The following is a 19,479-nucleotide window of genomic DNA, read 5'->3' as shown; positions in this document are numbered from 1 at the left end:
AGGAGGATAATTTGTTGATAGTATAAAATAATTTGTATAATTATTTAAGTTATCTTAAATAATTTTGAATTTTAAATTTATTTTTGCTATCTTAAATAATTTTAATTACTTAAGAATAATATTAAAATAAATTTCTTAGAATTATTAAAACTTGAAACAATTGATTGAGTTATCCAGGGATAATTAGTTTCTTATTCCTGAATGTGCTCAGGCACTAAGTGATCTATAACTAGCATGTTAAAAAAAAAATAAGTTGAGACTCATTGGAATAGAATCACTGTGTCCAACTATCTCTTTAAAATATAGGTAATGAAAGAAAGGATTCTTTTTCCTCTGGATGAAAATTTCATATTTTGTTTTTACAATTTTGTGTTCCCTTCTTTACATCTTCAATCTTCACTAATTCTGCTACCTATAGCCAAAAAATTCTCAAGTTTCCGTTAGCCTAAAAAAAAAGTCTTCCATAAACTTTCTAACTTTCCTAACCTATTGAGTTACCCATTGTTCTTACTAAAACAATTGCTCACTTTTAAAAAAGTGTCCTGAAATTACTCTCCCTGGAGGTCGCAGCTTGTCTCTGATCAACAAACTTAGTAATATTTTCTTAGACCTTTTGTCCTTAACCTCTTTAAAATTTTGTATATTACTATATATTTCTTCCCTCTTACAGTTTTTTTTCTTTTGACTTCTGTAACACTGAAATCTCTTGATTATTTTTACATCTTTTTTGTGTCTGCTTTACTGAATATTCATTTTTAAATTATTACCTACAAGATGGGGCAGGTACCACTGTCTACTTACCCGGTATTAATTTTTACCATTTTCTTTGCAGAAACCCAATACTGATCAGGGTGGCAACATTTCCTGTTTATAAATATGTATTTTCAGATTCTTTTGCTGCTGGGGGTGACAATGTGGTGTAATTCCAGAAAGTTAGAAGTTGGTTGAAGTCTACTGGATGGTGCTCCTGAGAGCCACTTTACATTAGGGTGGGGAGTGGAGGAAGAGCAGATACCTGTGGCATAATATTTGACCATTTACCATTTTTATTTTTGTTTCTCACTGTCTGAAATGCAGACACACTATCTTAAATCTTAACGGCCATCTTGCAATATGGGACCACAAGATGATGGTGAATATCAACACGTTTTGTATGGTAGAAATGAAGATAGAAAGATCCCTAATTCCTGATAGCATAACTAAACTTCCATACCAGCCCTGGCTTGGGACATCTTGTTGCTTAGAAAAAAATAATTGGTTAAGTTGCTAGTAGTTAGAAATGCAACAAAATGAATGCAATTTCCAGCTGACCCTTCAAGTTTCTAACTTTGACCTTACAGATATCAATCATTTTCATCATTTCAACTGTCACATCTACAGGAATCATTCTTGCAGTAGACTCATTGTTGGGGTGGAATGCAAAACTTTATGTGTGCTGCTTAGATGACTAGAGGTTAAGAAAACAAGAAGACTGGGAAGCACAACTCCTTATTTTCATGACTCCTTATTTTATAGGACTAGTCACTATTTTTTATTTTATTTATTTATTTATTTATTTATTGAGACAAGGTCTCACTCTGTTGCCCAGGAGGCTGGAGACTGAAGTGCAGCATTGTGTTCATGGCTCACTGTTGCTATCGTTTCAAAATTCTTATGTTAAAATACTACCCCAATATGATGGTACTAGGAAGTGAAACCTTTGGTAAGTGATTAGATCACAAAGGTGGAGTCCTCCTGAATGGGATTAGTGCCATTAGGCCAGTACATACAAATTCAAATCATCAGCAGTAAATGGAGCATTCACGTCTGCCTGTGGAAATCAGAGAAAATTTCATAAAGAACATGGCATTTCCAAAGAAGTAATAAATTAACAGTTAAACATCAGGTAGATAGCTGAATGATGAGTGTATTTCAGGAAATGTGTAAAGGAACAAAAAGAGTGAAAGGACATATCATATTTGAGACCTTGAATATAGTTCAGTATTTCTGAATTATAGTGTCTTAAGTTAGAAAAGATTTGAAGTGAAAGGAGAAAAGATTGGATATGTAGGCAGGGACCAAATGATAAAACCAGATGACAAAAGTTGTGTGTGCCATGCAAAGGTGGTGGTATTAATTATACTTTATGGAATGGGAGATAATTAACATATATCACACAAAGAGTAAGCTCATTAGAGCACCACATTTGAAAGATGACTTTTATGACTGTTGAGAACAAAGTAGACTACTGCAATTCCCCCAAGAAATACACAGTGATAATTCAAATGAAGAGAAATACTAAATGAGATGTTCCAGAAGTAGAATAAAGATGATAGAATGAAAAGGCAAGTAAATAGAGTTTTCTGGGATTAATTTTATATTTTGGTTTATACAACTAGCAACATTAGAATTCACCAAGATGGGTAATCAAAAGAATAAAAAAGCAGATTTGGAGAAAAGCTTAAGGCTGCTGGATAACAGTCATGTGGAATTTTCTAGTGTCTCACATGCACCTGGAAAATAGGTGTTCAACCAACATTACAGGAATAAATATACTGCTGTGTAGCTCAGGATTCGGCTTGGGGTGAAATATTTACTTTTGAGTCACAAATGTATAGGTGCTTAAAGCCGTAGCAGTGAATGAAATAAACCCCAGTGTGTAAGTTAGACAAGAAAGGAAGAAGACAGTTAAAGACTCCCCTGAGAAAACCAAAGGTTAAGATACAGAAAAAATCAAGGAGCCCAGGGTGGGGATGCTATCAGAAAGTACTTAGTGACATCAACAGAAGAAGAAGTTAATTAAGATTAAGAATGAATAGCAGGCATTGTGAATGAGTAGCACAAAGTCTGCAGAAGAGAACATTATGATATAAAAGTAGAATTGGATCAAACAAGAAAGCTTTTATGGAAAGTACAACTAGAAAAGCACAACTGAAATCCACAGTAGAGGCAGAAAGAGGCAAAAAATATTCACCAGAAAATCAAATAGCATGTGTTGCGGACTATGTAAATATGTAGGACAGACAGTATGCAGTGGAATGTTGATTACAAGTCAACAATTCAAAGCCAGCCTGCTTGGGTTAAAATCGTGACTGTGTCACTTCCTAGTCACATAAACCTGGGAAAATTACTCAGTCTAATCTGGCCTCAGTTTCCTCGTGTATAAATTAGAAATGGTAATAGAGCTCACTTTTTGGGTTCTCATGAAGACAGCGTCAAAATATGAAAAGGTCATTTAGTAAATGCTCAAAATTAATGCTAGTTATTATTATAATAAATATGTTTCTAGAATGCAGTGGGACAGAACATAGCATAAAAATTGTAATGCAATAACAGAAAGGAACAGAGAATGGGCAGCCAACATATAGACAATTTGGCACAGAAGCAAAAATGAAAGATTAGTAGAAAAAAATTTTCCTAGCTGAGAAAGTCACATGAAGACTGAAAGAGCAAATCAATAAAAATAAAAGTCCAAACTAGTTACATCTCATGAAAAATTTAAAACTACAAATATAATTATTGTCATGTGCCACATAATGACATTTCGGTAAATGACAGATTGCACACACAACAGTGGTCCCATAAGATTATAATGAAACAGAAAATTCCTGTTGCCTAGTGACATTGCAGCCATCCTAACGTCATAGGACAATGCATCACTCACCTGTTTGTGATGATGCTGGTGGAAGCAAGCCTACTGCATTATCAGTTGTATAAAACTATAGTGCACACAGTTTTTTATAACACATAATATTTGATAATAACAAACAACTGTTACTGGTATATGTATTTACTATACTTCTATGTATTTACTATACTTCTTATCAGTATCTTAAAGTATACTTCTACTTATAAAAAGAAAGTTAAGTGTAACTTCTGCTTATTTAAAAAAAAGAAATTCATTGTAAAATGACCTCAGGCAGGTCTTTCAAGAGGTATTCCAGAAGAGCGCAGTTATCCTAGGAGATGGCAGTTCCTTGCTTGTTATTGCCCCCAAAGACCTTGCAGTGGGACAAGATGTGGAGGTGGAAGACAGTGATATTTGTGACCCTGACACTGTGTAGACCTAGGCTAATGTGTGTGCTTGTGTCTTAGTTCTTAACAAAAAAGTTTAAAAAATAAAAAAAATTAAACAATTAAAATTTTTATAAAAGAAAAACTTATAGAGTAAGGATATCAAGAAAGAAAATATTTTTGGACAGCTGTACAATGTGTTTGTGTTTTAGCCTAAGTGTTACTACAAAAGAGTCAAAAAGTTTAAAAAATGATCAATAAAAAAATTCATAGTAGGCTAAGGTCAATTGATTACTGAGAAAAGATAATTTGTTAAATAAGCTTAATGTAACCTAAGCATACAGTGTCTATAAAGTCTACTGTAATGTACAGTAATATCCTAGGCCTTCACATTCACTCACCACTCACACATTGACTCACCCAGAGCAACTTCCAGTCCTGCAAGCTTCATTCATGGTAAGTTCTTGACAGTAAGTTCTCCATTCATGGAAAGGCCGTGTCCCCACCCAAATCTCACCTTGAATTGTAATAATCCCCATGTGTCAAGGGCAGGTCCAGGTAGAGGTAATTGAATCATGGGGGTGGTTACCTTCATGTTGTTCTTGTAATAGTGAGTGAGTTCGCACGAGATCTGATGGTTTTATAAAGGACTTTGCCCCCTTTTGCTCAACACTTCTCTTGCCCGCCACCATGTAAGATGTGCCTTTGTTCTTCCTTCACCTTCCATCATAACTGTGAGGCCTCTTCAGCCACCTGAAACTGTGAGTCCATTAAACTTCTTTTTCCTTATAAATTACCCAGTCACAGGCATGTCTATTAGCAACGTGAGAACAGACTAATATAATAAATTGGTACCAGGTCGTGGGGCACTGCTGTAAAGATACCGAAAATGTGGAAGCAACTTTGGAAATGGGTAACAAGCAGAGGTTGGAACAGTTTGGAGGGCTCAGAAGAAGACAGGAAAATGTGAGAAAGTTTGGAACTTCCTAGAGGTTTGGAGTACTCAGAAGACAAGAAGATGTGGGAGAGTTTGGAACTTCCTAGAGACTGGTTGAATGGCTTTGACCAAAATGCTGACAGCGATATGAACAATAAGGTCCAGGTTGAGGTGGTCTCAGATGAAGATGAGGAACTTTTGGGAACTGAAGTAAAGGTCACTCTTGCTATGCAAAGAGACTGGTGGCATTTTGCCTCTGCAATAGAGTTCTGTGGAACTTTGAGAGAGATGATTAAGGTTATCTGGCAGAAGAAATTTCTAAGTGGCAAAATGGTTCAAGAGGAAGCAGAAAATAAAAGTTTGGAAAATTTGTAGCCTGACAATGCAGTAAAAAAGAAAAACCCATTTTCTGGGAAGAAATTCAAGCCTGCTACAGAAATTTGCCTAAGTAATGAGAAGCCCAATGTTAATCACCAAGACAATGGGGAAAATGTCTTCGGGGCATGTCAGAGACCTTTGCAGCAGCCCCTCCCATCTCAGGCCCAGAGGCCTAGGAGGAAAAAAATGGTTTCAGGGGCTGGCCCGAGGGCCGCCCTGTTGTGTGCAGCCTAGGGACTTAGTGCCCTGCATCCCAGCTGCTCCAGCCATGGCTAAAAGGGGCCAAGGTACAGCTTAGGCCATGGCTTCAAGGGGTACAAGCCCCAAGTTTTGGCAGCTTCCATGTGGTGTTGAGTCTGCAGGTGCACAGAAGTCAATAACTGAGGTTTGGGAACCTCCACCTAGATTTCAGAGAATGTGTGGAAATGCGTGGATGTCCAGGCAGAGGTGTGCTGCAGGGGCTGGGCCCTCATGCAGAACTTCTGCTAAGGCAGTGTGGAAGGGAAATGTGGGGTTGGAGACCTCACACAGAGTCCCCACTTGGGCACTGCCTAGTGGAGCTGTGAGAAGAGGGTCACCATCCTCTACACCCCAAAATTGTAGATCCACCAACAACTTGCACCATGTACCTGGAAAAACTGCAGACACTTAACACCAGCCTGTGAAAGCAGTCAAGAGGGAGGTTGTACCTTGCAAACCCACAGAGGCGGAGCTGCCCAGGGCTGTGGCAGCCCACCTTTTGCATCAGCATAACCTAGATGTGAGACATGGAATCAAAAGACATCATTTTGGAGCTTTAAGATTTGACTGCCCCATTGGATTTTGGACCTGCATGGGGCCTGTAGCCCCTTCACTGTGGGCAATTTCTCACATTTGGAATGGGTGTGTTTACCCAATGCCTGTACTGCCACTATATCTGGAAAGTAACTAAATTGCTTTTAATCTTACAGGTTCCTAGGTGGAAGAGACTTGCCTTGTCTCAGATGAGACTTTAAACTGTTGACTTTTGAGTGAATGCTGAAATGACTTAAGACTTTGGGGGACTGCTGGGAAGGTATGATTGGTTTTGAAGTGTGAGGACATGAGATTTGGGAGGGGGCGGGATGATATGGTTTGGCTGTGTCCCCACCCACATCTTACTTCGAATTGTAATAATCCCCACGTGTTAAGGGCAGGCTCAGGTGGAGGTAATTGAATCATTGGGGCAGTTACCCTTATGCTGCTCTCGTGATAATGAGCGAGTTCTCACAAGATCCAATAGTTTTATACGAGGCTTTTCCCCCTTTTGCTCGGCACTTCTCTTGCCTGCCGTCATGTAAGAGACGTCTCTGCTCCTCCTTTACCTTCCACCTTGACTGTGAGGCCTCCCCAGCCATGTGAAACTGTGAGTCTATTGAATCTCTTTTTCTTTATAAATTACCCAGTCTCAGGTATGTCTTTATTAGCAATGTGAGAACATACTAATACAGTTCTCTATATAGGTGTATTGTTTTTTAATCTTTATACTATATTTTTACTATACCTTTTCTATGCTTAGTGTGCACAAATACCACTCTGTTACAAGTGCCTACAGTTTTCAGTGCAGTGACATGCTGTACAAGTTTGTAGTCTAGGAGCAATAGGCTGCACCATATAGCCTAGGTGTGTAGTAGGCTACGCCACCTAGGTTTTTGTGAGTACACTAAATCATGTTCACACAATGATAAAATCACCTAACAACACATTTTTCAGGCGTATTTCCATCATTAAACAATGCATGACTGTATTTTATTTTATAGAAGTATCCAGGTAGTAGAGAGAGGTGGGTACAGTTATTCACAAGGAAATAAAATTCAGGCTTGCCTAATAAACATAAGAAACAATAATATATGACACATAAAGTTAAGGAATTGTACACTAAAGCTAGGAGATGCCATTTCCTAAATGTGAAATCAGCAGGGGTGATGTGTTTGGTGAAAAGTATCAATTAATACAAACAACTTGGAAAAAGATTTGGCAGTAGGTACTAAAGCCGAACATGCCCATATTCTATGACCTAGCAATTTTTGTTCCAGAAATAGACACAACAGTAATGTAAGATATGTGCACTAAAAAAGTGCATGATTATTAACAGTATGATTTGAAATAGCCCAAATTAGAAATAACTCATATGCCTGTCAGCAGGAAAATAGATGAGTAAATTGTAGTATAGTCATAGAATGGAATATTATATAGCAATGAAAATAATAACACTACTCCTACCATACTCATAGAAAATGCTGAGTGAAAGGAACTGAACTGGGAAGAGTAAATATTATATTGTTACATTTTACATAAAGTTTGAAACAGTAAAACTAATCAACATGAAAGATATGTGTACAGGCAGTGGAGAGTAGTATCTGAGAAACAGTACAAGGGATTCCTTTGGAGTGTTATAATATAATATAAAATATTCGTGTATGACTTAGTGAGCTGGACTGCATTACATAGATGTGTTTGCTGTATAAATATCTGTAAATCTGCATAGTTATAATTTGTACATTTTTCTAGAGGTATATTACATTTTAACAATATTTACTTAAAAATTATTAATTACATGATATACATTTGTGTACACTATATAATTTTTTTAAACTTTGTTAGTAAGAATATAGGAAGCAGCCATTCTCTTATACCTTTGGGGAGTTCAAATTGATGTAATTTTTGGAAGGCGAGTTGTACAAACTATCAACATGTAAAGTGTACCTGGTGTTTTATCCAGAAATCTCAGTCTTAGAATTTATCCTGCAACTATTGTTGCATAATAGGTAAATAAATGAATAAGAAATTTTATTGCAGCACTGCTTATAATAGCAAACTACTGGTAACAATATAAATGTTCATCAAATTTGTTAAATAACTTATAGATCACCAATACAAAAAATATATAATTCAGTTATTAAAAAGAATTCAGGAGATACAAATGTGTGGTATGCATATGGAATTATATCCTAACTATATTATTAAACAAAAACAAAGATTAGTATGATCCCATTTCTACATAAAAAGAATATATATACACATATATATAATGATTTTTTCACTCAGCATTTTGTTGACTGTAGCAGTAGTGTGTTCATTTTCATTTTTATTAATAGCAGTGATCATTTTCCTTAATATAAATTGGTGCAAAACTAAGTGCAGTTTTGCCATTACTTACTTTTGCACCAACCTAATATATGCATATATATATGAGAGACAGATTTGTGTTCAGAAAATATTTCAAATTACAGACAAAAATGTTATTAGTGATTTATTTCTGGAAATGAAATTGTGGTGGAAGTCAGTAAGACTTTTTCTTTTTATGCTTCTATATTGTTTAAACATTAATGATAAGTTTTAACATTTTTAAAATACTGTTAAAAATGAAGACCCTAGCCAGCAAGCTGTAGTCTAATAAAATGAAAAAGAACTGCCCTGCAATTTGCCTTAAGCCTTAACTTCCCACTTCCTCATTTGCTTCTGCCAGGTTCAGATCTTGGCCTTTAAGCATCACTTGAAGTCTAGTTTTTGCTCCAGTAAACACTTGACACCTTCCTTTCTATCATCCAATAATTAAATTGTTTAGCCTTTAATTCCACATGGCTCTATGAGGCTTTGACCTTTACCTGCTTTCACTGATAATTGACCTTCATTTTACTCCTTAAAGCCTTCTTCCAAATGTAACTTTTACCTTCACCACCTGCTCTTTAGAATTAATGAGTCATGATCTTGATTTTAATATTCACATGCCCAAACTTGAGACTAACAATATATGCCCAAAGTATTATGTAAGCCCTTTTAGCCATCTTATTATTTAATCTAATCCTGACAACCTTGCAAAATAGGTACTATTATCATTCCAATGTTGTCAGTAAATAAATTGAGGTATAGATTATATTTATCTCTATTACAAAGCAGCAGTAATCAAAACATTATGGTGCTGACATAATAACAAGCATATAGACTAATGGGACAGAATAGAATCCAGAAAGAAATTCATGCATTTATATTCAACTAATCTTTGACAAGGCTTTCAAGAACACACAATGGGGAAAAGGATAATCTCTTCAATAAATGCTGTTGGGAGAACTGGATATCCACATGCGGAAGAATGAAAGTAGACACTTATCTCACACCATCTATAAAAATGCACTCAAAATGAACTAAAGGTGAGATCAGAAACTGTAACACTACTTTTAAAAAAAACATAGAGGCCAGGCGCGGTGGCTCATGCCTGTAATCCCAGCACTTTGGAAGGCCGAGGCGAGTGGATCACAGGGTCAGGAGTTCAAGACCAGCCTGGCCAACATGGTGAAACTTGGTCTCTACTAAAAATACAAAAATTAGCCTGGTGTGGTGGTGCACACCTGTAGTCCCAGTTACTCGGGAGGCTGAGGCAGAAGAATTGCATGAACCCAAGTGATAGAGGTTGCAGTGAGCTGAGATTGCGCCACTGCACTCTAGCCTGGGTGACAGAGCAAGACTCTGTCTCAAAAAAAAAAAAAAACCCATAGAACAAAACAACTTCTTGACATTGGTCTGGGCAATGATTTTTTGGATATGATCCCAAAAACACAGATGACAAAAGCAAAAATAAGGAAGTGAGCCTACATCAAAATAAAGACTTCTGCACAGCAAAGGAAAATAATCAACAAAGTGAAGGAAACAGCCTGCAGAAAGGGATAAAATATTTGCAAACCGTGTATCTGATTAAGAATTAATATCCCAAATACATAAGGAACTCAAACAACTACCTAGCAAAAAACAACCCAATAACCCAATTAAACAATGGGCAAAGGACCTGAATAGACATTTCTAAAAATACAACATACAAATGGCCAACAGGTCAATGAAAAGGTGCTCAACATCACAAAGCATTAGGGGAATGCATATCAAAACTGCAGTGAGATATCACCTTATAACTATCAGAATGACTATTACCAAAAGACAAAATAAAAGTTTGAGCAAGGAAGTGGAGAAAAGGGAACCCTTGTACACTGTTGGTGGAATTGTCAATTAGTACAGCCATTATGGAAAACCATATGGATGTTCTTCAAAGATTTTTGAAAAAGAAGTACCATATAATCCACCAATCCCATTTTTGAGTGCACATGCAAAGGAAATCAAATCAGTATGTTAAAGATATATCTGTAGTCCCATGTTAATTGCTGTTCTAGTCATAATAGCCAAGATATGGAAACAACCTAAGTGTCCGTGGATGAATGATTTTTTCAAAAATGGTACACACACACACACACACACACAGGAATAGTATTCAGCTTATAAAAAGAAGAAAATTCTACCTTTTGCAACAGCATAGATGAACCTGGAGGACATTATGTTAAGCAAAATAAGCCAGACACAAAAAGACAAATACTGCATGATCTCGCTTAAATGTGGAATCTAAGAGTCAAACTAAAAAATCAGAGAGTAGAATGGTAGAAGAAATGAAGAGATATTGGTCAAAGGGACAAAGTTTCAGTTATGTGGATGAACAAGTTCTAGAGATCTAACATACATTGTGGTGACTATAGTTAATAATACTGTTTTGTATACTTGAAATTTGCTAATAGAGTAGAATTGTCTTATCACAAAACAAACAAAAGGTAACTATGTGAGATGATAGATATATTAATTAGCTTCATTGTGGCAATCATTTCACAATATATATGTATATCAAAACATTAAGTTGTATATGTTAAATATACATAATTTTTATTTATCAATAATACCTCAGTAAAGCTGGGAAAAAAAAGCTGGAATATTTGGATTCATCAAAAGACATCATAAACACACACACACAAAAAGATACAAAATGGGAGCACTTTTTTTTTTTTTTTTTTTGAAACGAAGTTTTGCTCTTTTATCCACCTGGTAGAGCCAGAATTATGGTGGAGAAAGAGAAGCACTTGCCCTGGGTACAAAATTTCAGGGGGTGTCAAAAACCTCAGTTATCAACAACAATGCTCTGTATTTGTTTGTTTATTATTTTTATCCATAATTTTAATGCAACATTTAACAATCAAAATTAACACAGAAAAATTCATAATTAGCAAAATGTTGAAATTTTAAATAAATACCAGTGCCATACTGTATTAGATACTACAAATATTTTCATACTATCTATATTGAAACTAGAGGCAAAAGGGAAAATATATTCTCCTATATACATGTTTTTATATATTTTTAATGACTATTTTATTGTAGAACAGTAAAGTAATGGGAAAATACACTGAAAAATTGAAAAGTAGGTATATTGAAACTTTCAAAATTATTTTTAAGTTTAAATTTTTTTTAACATCACAAAAACATAATTTGTTATAATTTTAATTTCCTGGCTTTCATGGAAGCAAATACATCATAATACTTTTAAGATGTCTTTCTCTGATTGTCTTGTTTTCAGTTAAGAGAATTGCCATGTTTGGATTCCTCAAGGATCCAGAACTAGAAATACCATTTGACCCAGTGATCCCATTACTGGGTATATACCCAAAGGATTATAAATCATGCTACCATAAAGACACACGTATGTTTATTGCAGCACTATTCACAATAGCAAAGACTTGGAACCAACCCAAATGTCCATCAATGATTGACTGGATTAAGAAAATGTGGCACATATACACCATGGAATACGATGCACGCATAAAAAAGGATGAGTTCGTGTCCTTTGTAGCAACATGGATGAAGCTGGAAACCATTATTCTGAGCAAACTATCGCAAGGACAGAAAACCAAACACTACATGTTCTCACTCATAGGTGGGAATTGAACAATGAGAAGACTTGGACACAGGGTGAGGAACATCACACACTGGGGCCTGTTGTAGGGTGGGGGGAGTGGGGAGGGATAGCATTAGGAGAAATACCTAATGTAAATGTTGAGTTAATGAGTGCAGCAAACCAACACGGCACATGTATACATATGTAACAAACCTGCATGTTGTGCACATGTACCCTAGAACTTAAATTTAAAAAAAAAATGATCACAGAATGCTATTCTAAAATATGTACATGAAGTATAAAACAGACTAGTTCCTTTTTGCTAATACTTCTATGAGCATCTCGGAATGACTCCATGAAACTCTTGGTTTAATTTTCAGCTGGGTAGAGAATTGTTAAATAAACTCTTAAAGCATCGAAAAAAAAAAAAAAAGAAAATCGCCATGTTTGATGATTTCACTTGACCAAATGATTAAATAATTTTTAGTTAACTTCAGTTTATTGCAACTTATTTTACAAGTTGCCACTGGGACACAGGCTGAAAGCTGCCCTTTCTCTTATGGGTTTGTTTATTTATTTATTTTTATTTTTATTTTATGTGAGGGGCAGTGGGTGAGGTGCAGGGTGGGTGTGAAAGAGTGATTCCCCTTCCCCAACCCTGCAGCCTCTGATTGCAACTCCCTTGACATGGACAGCACCCTGCCTTCAGCTGACAATTTCTGATCATTCCCACTCCTTTCCCAAATTCTGCCCCAGCCTCTCTCTGCTGAGTTGGTTCTCCGTTTCAGAAAATCTCCTGGGGAAGTTTAGTCTGTCTTTGCTAGGTAGGCCACAGCTGCTCCATAGAAAACATGTACCTTTCATCTACTGCGGCTAGGCATGCGGTTTCTTCTCAAATGCTGCCTTCTACTTTGCTGCTGCAAAAGGGTTGTTCAGCCAACCACTCGAGGATATTTCCCTCAGGGGTAATTTCGACAATGATTAACATCCCCAAATTCCAGAGAGCCATATTAAGCTCTTGAGCCTCTCTTACTAAACTGTCAGTGAGAAGGAAGCATTTTCTTCAACTCATCTCCATGGGGAGAGAGGAAAACTGTCACAGTATTCTCACCACTTTTTCCCCAAACAACTTCTCTCTCTCATCTCCAGTATGCTCCGTATATATTACCTGAAAGTACGTAGGGCACATTAGTTTTAAATAGGTTTTCAGCCACATGGTTTGCAAGTCCTGCTCAGGACATCTAGTACTTTGTTTGAAAGGTAAGCAGAGTTAGTTTTAACCATCTAAGGGAGTTCATAAAACCGAGAGTGTCATTTTAATATTATTACATAAGTATGCTTGTACTTTACCTCTATAGAAACATGGCAAAGAGAATCACCTAAGAGGACCCACGTTTCCTCATAGACACTATACAACTTGGAATGCCAAACTAAAGCCTGTATCCATCCTTCTACCATAAATTCTCGAGCATTTTAGGAGTTAAAATTTCAACAAGCCTCACCTGTTGTCTTTCTGAAAATTCTCTGGGCATTACCATAGACTAAATTATTTAGACTTTAGGGAACGTACTTCAGTAGGAAGAGAAGGTTGCATCCCATGACGCAATCAAACCCAGACATAAGCAACATGATATCCAGGGATTTACTAGAGGTTTAGAAGATCAAAGAAGCCAAACTATTATAAAATTGATGGCAAGGGAATCAGGTTAGAAATTGGCCTATGGGAATTGTAACAACCTGCATTGACGTGACATAGATATTAGAACTAAGAACTGAAACCACCTGCATTAATATGACCTGTTTATTCTGAGAAAACTTAGTCTGGGAAAAATAAGCCTGTAATATTAATAAATCACTTCACTTTGTCCTTCAGGAAATTCTTGAAAATCAACTTTTCTTAGGCAACAGTCTGTTCACCTGGACAAATAGCTTATTTAAAAACATTCATGGGCCAAGTGCAGTTGCTCATGCCTGTAATCCCAGCGCTTTGGGTGGCTGAAGCAGGATAAGGAATGGTTGAGGCCAGAAGTTCAAGACTAGCCTGGGCAACATAACAAAACCTCAAATCCTCATCTTTTAAAAAAAATAAGAAATAAAATAGCCAGGCATGGTGGCACATGCCTGTAGTCCTAGCTACCTAGCCCTCAGGAGGCTGAGGTGGGAGGATAACTTGAGCCCAGGAGTTCAAGGCTGCAGTGAGCTATGATCATGCCACTGCACTCCATCAGTCTGGGTGACAGAATGAGACCTTGTCTCAAAAACCAACAAACAAACAAACAAGATTAGCTTCAGGACCCTCACTTTGATATGTCCACCAGTTCTAAATTATTATGCCATGAAATTTGCCCAAGTGCAATCACTTCTCTATCCCGAAAGACCTTTCTTAAATCATTTGAGCCCATCTTTTAATACCTCCCACCTTGAATTCTTTCTTCTGAGATACTGCTAGAACTCTCTTAAGATGAAAAGATTCTCTCATTTTGGAAAGGTCAGTAGACAGAAACTTTCAGTGATTCTTTGTCGAAAGTTTAATTTCCTCTATGCTTTCTCCTTAGGACCCAGACAAAATTACTTTTAGTACAAAGTTTAAATATTTTCCAATTCTACATCGTAATTTCTTCCATTTAGTCTAAACTTTTCATTTTTAAAAATGTATACATCAGGAAAGAGAATAAAGGGAAAGATTGTTTTGACTCTTTTTTTATTATACTTTAAGTTTTAGGGTACATGTGCACAACGTTACATATGCATACATGTACGATGTTGGTGTGCTGCACCCAGCAACTCGTCATTTAACATTAGGTATATCTCCCAATGCTATCCCTCCCCCCTCCCCCCACCCCACAACAGGCCCCAGTATGTAATGTTCCCCTTACTGTGTCCATGTGTTCTCATTGTTCAATTCCCACCTATGAGTGAGAACATGCGGTGTTTGGTTTTTTGTCCTTGTGATAGTTTGCTGAGAATGATGGTTTCCAGCTTCATCAATGTCCCTACAAAGGACATGAACTCATCATTTTTTATGGCTGCATAGTATTCCATGGTGTATATGTGCCACATTTTCTTAATCCAGTCTATCATTGTTGGACATGTGGGTTAGTTCCAAGTCTTTGCTATTGTGAATAGTGCCACAATAAACATACGTGTGCATGTGTCTTTATAACAGCATGATTTATAATCCTTTGTGTATATGCCCAGTAATGGGATCACTGGGTCAAATGGTATTTCTAGTTCTAGATCCCTGAGGAATCGCCACATTGACTTCCACAATGGTTGAACTAGTTTACAGTCCCACCAACAGTGTAAAAGTGTTCCTATTTCTCCACATCCTCTGCAGCACCTGTTGTTTCCTGACTTTTTAATGATTGCCATTCTAACTGGTGTGAGATTGTATCTCATTGTGGTTTTGATTTGCATTTCTCTAATGGCCAGTGATGATGAGCATTTTTTCATGTGTCTTTTGGCTGCATAAATGTCTTCTTTTGAGAAGTGTCTGTTCATATCCTTTGCCCACTTTTTGATGGGGTTTTTTTTCTTATAAATTTATTGGAGTTCATTGTAGATTCTGGATATTAGCCCTTTGTCAGATGAGTAGATTGCAAAAATTTTCTCCCATTCTGTAGGTTGCCTGTTCACTCTGAAGGTGGTTTCTTTTGCTGTGCAGAAGCTCTTTAGTTTAATTAGATCCCATTTGTCAATTTTGGCTTTTGTTGCCATTCTGTTTCTTCCCCTAAAATAACATTAAAGAAGGAGGTAAGAGTCAAAACAATCGCTTTTGGTAGGCAAGGACTTCATGTCTAAAACACCAAAAGCGATTGTTTTGACTCTTACCTCCTTCTTTAATGTTATTTTAGGGGAAGAAACAGTAATAATTTGAGATTATTATATTCAGGGCATCCTGGTGTTATTCAACAGCAAAGTGAGCAGTGGTTTACTATGGAATTGAAAGATATGGGACAAATATACATTGCTAAGAGCAACAATTAAGACAATAACCAAGATCAAAATTTCTACTCACCACTGTATCCAAGAGAAAGCTGCTATTGAAAAGATTTGCAGAGGTGTGGGTGGTCAGCCTAAGTTTGGATAACATTAAAGAGCTTCCTTATGATTTCTTTCCTTCTGCTAATAAGCTTTTTCCTTAGCTCTGCCTTCTAGTGCTACATATTTCTCAGACTACTCTTTTCCAGGCGGGCACTCTTTTCTCTTTTTTGGTCATCCACTGGTTCAAACTCAGTTGTTTTCTTACTGGTACTATAACTGGTCCTAAATTTACTGTAAATTTATATTTACAGTAGTGGCTAGAGTCATCCCTATTAAAAATTTATTTTGTCTCAAAATGGCTCATAGGACCATGGCTTCAGCACTTTTCTGGGAACAAGCACTGTTTCCACTTCTCTTGTTTCTTGTTATTTGTTTTTGCTCACCACACCTCAGCTTGGAGTGTAGAAGTCTAAAAGAAGGCACTTAAAAATAGTTTCATGAGCAAATATTTAAAGTGATAGATAGCTCAATTACAATGATTTGATCTTAGAAAATTATTTGAATGTATTTGATTATCATATATACTTTTAAAATATGTACATTGGTCATGTATCAATAAAAAATTAATAAAAGTCTCACAAAATCCCCTACAAACATTATTACAACTGAAATATTTAAAGTTTATTTTTTCTTTTCTGTTAATGGCATTCATCCTACAGTCAATGCGTATTTTAAGGAAGCTAGCTGTTTTTCAATATTAAAATTATGTGACATTAAAGTGATGTTGTATCTTACAATAAATGAAATCATAGAATTGAGGAAGTACATATGTACACACCACTGCCATTCTCCCTGATGCGATAAGCAAAAACACTTGCTTCCACTAGTTTATTGGATTTAAGAATGATCACCTTGCTAACTGTATCAGAATTAGGATTAAAGTAATGTAACCTCAAAAATGTAAATTTTATTCCATTTATTCTACGAATAAAATTTTTTTTTGTTTTTGCTAAATGAGAAAAAATGCATTTGCCTTAGAGAAACAAGCTTGGAGAAACAGAAGAGTTACTCTCCCAATATGTACTTCTGTCTAGAAGTATAAAATATTGAAGAACAGGCAGGTCCAGAAACAGAAAAGCTATAAATTCAACCACTTAAGGCATGAGAGCATCTTATTGTCTAAGCTGGTAACGTGGAAGAATATTGATTATTTCTCAGTGTATGTTGTTTAAAAATGGAGATTTAATAGTAACTGAAATAGAAAATATAAATTTTTCACAATTTGTACCAGTCACCATGGCTTTATTTTTTAAACAAATATTATAAATAAATATTACATATAAAAATTTCAAAGTCATTGTTAGGCATGTGTTTAATATGATTGACATAGAAAAGCTTTAATCTGCTTTCCTTTCTTCAGTTCCATTAGAAGCTAACATAGGGAAATAAAATGGAAGGATATTTAAAGAGCAAATGGCTTTTATTTTCTGCGTGTCAACGCCTTGACATCTGAGGCCTTGCTCACCCTGGAGAGACCATCCTTCCCAGGATTAGCCAATTCTTAGAGTTAGCAAACAATCCATCCAGTGAGCTTGCTTTACAAAGGCAAATCAATTCAGTGTCCACACCCTACAACCAGCTCCTTTGGGCTCTCACACTCCAGACCGCTATCCACCTGTCCTAATCACCCCAGGGTCTCAGACAACCAGCAACAGTCTCTATACCCCAGAGCCCACTGAAACAAACTAGCTAATCCTTAACCTTCTTATCCTGCATCAACCATTCCTTCCCACAGAAACCACAATAGAAGATCTTGCCCACAGTCCTCTCCTGCTCCCTCTGCCTCCTGACTGTCATGGAGGCTTCCATGTGTAAACACCCACAGCATGACATGGTGTGTCCCATTCTCTTGGGATCTGCAAATAACACACTATCTCTTCAATGGTAGTCATCTTCTGACGTGTTGGTCTTACCATACCTAAATAATAATAATGCTTATATTAAAACATGTATATTTAAATATGGTATATATTAAAAATTATTTGTTATAGCAAAAACATTATAGCCATTTACATGGCCCCCAGCAGAGGAATGCTGGAGTTAATTCTAATATATCTATTGTATAAAATCCTAAGCAGCAGTAAAAAAAAAGGCAGTTCTTTATAAATTGACGTGGAATTACCTCCAAGACATATTGTTAAGTAAGAAACTAAAGCTGGATCACAATGCATATGCTATGATGCATACTTTATGTTTAATTAAGTACACAAAATAACAGTATATATTTATAAATGTTCTTAAACATAAAGGCACCCCAAAAGGCCTGTTCAGATAATAAACCAAATAGATTATAGTAGTTATTTTTAGGTAAGTCAAGAAGGATTTTTAGTTTGTTCATAATTTTTAAAAATATGTTTACACTGAGAATGAATTTATATATTAATTGTGGAATTCAAAGTAAATAAAAACAAATTTTAAAAATTGATAGCTACACTACATAGCTCATGGTGGTAGGAAGTAGTCTTACTTAGTTAGCAGCTAAAGTGGTCAATTCCAATTTTTGACTATCATTGTCATCAACCTACCTCTTGATATTCAAAATGCCTAAGGCCCGCCATGTTTAGCGGCAATTAGACACTACCAGCAAGATTAGTCTCATCTCATCACTCCAGCTGCAAGCTCACTTTCATTTCAGTACTACGGGAACACAATAATTTTCTTCTTCATTGACTCAGTAAAACAAAATCAGAATTACAGCTTTGCAGAGGAATATATTGAATGTAAGCCTTGAGCAACATAATACAATGCTGAGCTATATGCAAATTTTGGCTACTACCTTTTAGTAAACATAATTTTTCTTTTTTTTCTAACAAGTTTTCTTTGAAAAAGTATAAAAGAAACATCCTAATATTTATGTGGAATTCTTTTTTCTGGAGTTTCTTCTTCCCCATCACAGAATAAAATATAAAAACAAATGAGAATATTTGCCAGCATAGTCAGCTATAGCGTATACCAGCAATTTCTTTGTTCATTGAATTCATATAAGTTACTATCCATATGATTCATGCATTTTCATGCCATATTATGAAGCACATCTGTGCAAAGATAGGCTTCATTAAAGTTCATTAATTATTTCTTAAATTAACAAGTTCAAATTATACAAATGGGAAAAATCTGTCATATTGAAGTGGACATCATAAGAGATGACCCCCATGGATTTCACTAATCTAATTTGTGCTTTAACTGAAGCAGATTAGTAAATGTCATTGGCATGGATTTCTTCCATATATTTCTCCAAAACAAACAGTAAAAGATTAGATCAATATCAAACAAAAGATTAAAATAATACCAATTACATACAAAACAAAACAGGAACAAAGAACCTGTATGGCATGTGGACTTTCAGAATTATCTGCAGGCCATTTCAATGATTAAATTGAAATGTGTGTCTTCTGAATATTTTCCA

The sequence above is a fragment of the Pan troglodytes genome, chromosome 10, assembly GCF_028858775.2.
Source record: "Pan troglodytes isolate AG18354 chromosome 10, NHGRI_mPanTro3-v2.0_pri, whole genome shotgun sequence".
NCBI classification, from domain to species: domain Eukaryota; kingdom Metazoa; phylum Chordata; class Mammalia; order Primates; family Hominidae; genus Pan; species Pan troglodytes.
The sequence above is the reverse complement of the archived record's forward strand: the minus strand, read 5'-3'. Positions refer to the sequence as shown.